The following is a 2905-nucleotide window of genomic DNA, read 5'->3' as shown; positions in this document are numbered from 1 at the left end:
TCAGGAACACAGAACCCGACTCCTGTCCCTGTCAATGTCCTGTGGGATACCTGGAAATGTATATGGACCTAAATGTAGCTTGGCTTGTGTGTTCCAATTTGTTGTCCAAGGAAATATGGAACGAGCTGGTGGTCATGTGACATACATCACAAAATCCTCCAGAGCATTGACAATTGCAGGACAACTGGAAGGCTCAATACTGGGCACTGTAAGATGGAGAGGAACATACATGGAAGAAAGGAACAGGAGGAGGAATCCTAAAGTATGGTTAAGAGGAAGAGCATAGAATCAAAACCGCAAATTAGGATGTTGAAAAAATCTTATCTAGATAGGAATAAAGTCATTTTGCTTACTTGAATGTTTTCTCTATTCTTACCAAAATCTCTGTTGTAAAGATTAAGTACATAATTTCAGGGAACATTCACAGCTACCCGATTTGGGGCCAGTGACACCCACCAAATGCAATGTTTTGACCTCTATTTTTCTCATATGGTGTCAGAGGGGAAAGGCTCTTCAATCCTGTCACTGTGTTTCCCCACCACCTTTGACAGAATGAGCTACATGCCTCCTGCACAGTTGTGAACTTCCTTGTCAAGGCCCAAAGTCTAGCTCTCTGGGGTTTCACTTGGTAGGTGAAAACTCATGTGTTGAGCGAAGGTCTTTCTGGATCTATGATGACAACAGGTATCTGAGGACGTTGACTGACTTGAGCAGATGTAATCTGAGGTCCAGATATGAGGACCTTGTGAGACCCATGAGGATTTCAGAGTCTGCCTGGCACTCTTCCCTCTTCAGAGAGGATGAGAACTGTGCAGTTTGGCATCAGATTCTGAGATTTTTCGAAAAAGGCCTCATAACAGTACCCATACTTGGTTTGATGCATTCTTCAATGCTTTCTATTTTCAAAGACATTGAAATGATTCCAAGTGATAGGGAGACAGCCTTTACTATAGGAGTAGGCACATATATCAGGTAGAAATGACTGTAGGTGCAAATGATATACTCAAAAAATATCTAAGAACTGATGAATTCGAACGTGGTGCTCATTCCTAGTCTCGGTCGATGTACCCTTGCACATATGTGGTAAAGTGTCAGGAGTGGATTTTATGGCTCATGCCAGTAGTCCCAAGAATATTGGAGGACAATGACTGCCCTCGCCCTTTACCCAAAGTTGTGTAAAGGCTGACATATAACAAATAATTCCAGGATCATTCAATTTAGATAGAGGGAAAATTGAAATGGTCTTTCCTGTTGGAGGCTGGGTAAATTCTAGATAATAATAGCTAGGTGATAAGCCAGGGCACCTGTTTGAGACATTCCCTAGTTTTATTGGTGTTCTTCAATTATGTCTTAGCTGCCAAAATCTTCCAGAGCATGTTGTGTTTACCTATCTCTCTCTCTCGCATGGAAACCATCTCAGTTGATCCATCATGGAAATGACAATTGGGCTTTGCTTTCTGTTATTTCTTGTTGTTGTTTCTGTTTTCCACCTGCGTACATTCTTCCTCTTATTGCAGCTCTCACACAGATGCACATCATCTCTTCTAACAAAATTTGCGTGTTACCCAAGATCTATGAAAACAACTATTCCTTTAAAAAACAAGGAAAGATATTTCTAAAGAACATGTTGCTAGCTGGTAGACCCACAGTCCTGATAATGGAGCAGACACGCTAACTCTCCAATGAAACAAGAACGAACCACACACTGAATCTTCTTAATATCCTCATGATGAACATAACTAATTCAGAACTGACACACACACACACACACACACACACACACACACACACACATATATATATATATATATATCTTACTACTAACAGACATTTAGGAAGCAGGAGGATAGGACTCTTGGTAACTCTTGCTGGATACACAATTTCTACAACCATGGTTGAAACTTGAATATCCAATCAAGGACATCATGTAATCTCAGATGTGTAGTACAACATACTCTATTAAAAAGCAACCCATGAGTATTTGACCACAGGCTAGTCAGTTAGTGCGTACAAAACATCTTCTTTTCATCAGATTTAACCTGAAGCATGGTAGATGATTCCAACGCTCTTCCAAGTGGAAGACTTGAGTTCCATGAATCGAGACATGGTAACATACATGTAGACAAAAAGGCACCTTTGGATTCCCCTCTCTTCCAAATTGAGGTTGCATGGCATGGAAGAAATCTAAAGTAAATTATGGAATACTCTGTTGGATAAACAAGGAAAGAATTCCATGCACAGAGCATAAATTTCAATGACTCCCTGAAATCTCAAAGATACCATAGGGCTTACTGACTTTCACCTCTATGCAACTTGTTTGTTTTGACTTTGAGAAACGAGGAGGAGTTAAGAATGACCATACTACAATGCTATAGGCAGTGCCTCTTCTTTGCTTTGTTGAACTTCCTTGCTGCCCACTGAGAGGCGTCCACACTGTGTCTGCTGGCACTGGCAAAGATGCTCTCACAGACAGCTTTTGAGGAAGCCATCAGAAGAAGAGAAATTTTTGCCCCAGTGGCTAAAATCTGAGGGGATTGGAAGGGAGGTAATGAATTCAATAGTTGGTTCTGGGAAATACTGAACGGCTGGCAGACTTGAAGGTCGGGACACTTTAGAAAGTCAAGGTTGCCTAGATGCATTTCCTTTTCTGATAACCTTCATACTTATTATGTTGCAGGCTAAAACTTGGAGAGGTGCTTCCCTTCTGGCAGGACAGGTAAGCAGTGACGCTGCTTCCCATGGTGTCTTTTGTTTGTAGGCAGGCTGCAGTCTCGGCTGACTAAATATTTACTTACTGTGTACCTCTAGAGATGAGAATCATTTGACGTCCCTCTTATGGCTAAACAACCTAGGCTTCATCTTGCCTCTTGCTGGTGGAACACTTGTTATGGCCCTGGCCTTGTAG

General features: G+C 41.5%; 1 non-coding gene across 1 annotated transcript; it reads left to right on the top strand.

Annotated features, from left to right (window-relative positions):
* The first annotated feature begins 665 nt into the window (after positions 1-665).
* On the top strand, positions 666-730 carry LOC132647638 (small nucleolar RNA SNORD109A). The gene has a single exon (XR_009585984.1). It is a non-coding gene; the product is annotated as a small nucleolar RNA SNORD109A (small nucleolar RNA).
* Positions 731-2905: the final 2175 nt, after the last annotated feature.

Source organism: Meriones unguiculatus, chromosome 14 (assembly GCF_030254825.1).
Source record: "Meriones unguiculatus strain TT.TT164.6M chromosome 14, Bangor_MerUng_6.1, whole genome shotgun sequence".
NCBI lineage: Eukaryota > Metazoa > Chordata > Mammalia > Rodentia > Muridae > Meriones > Meriones unguiculatus.
Note: the sequence above shows the minus strand (reverse complement) of the source record. Positions and strands in the feature narration are given on the sequence as shown.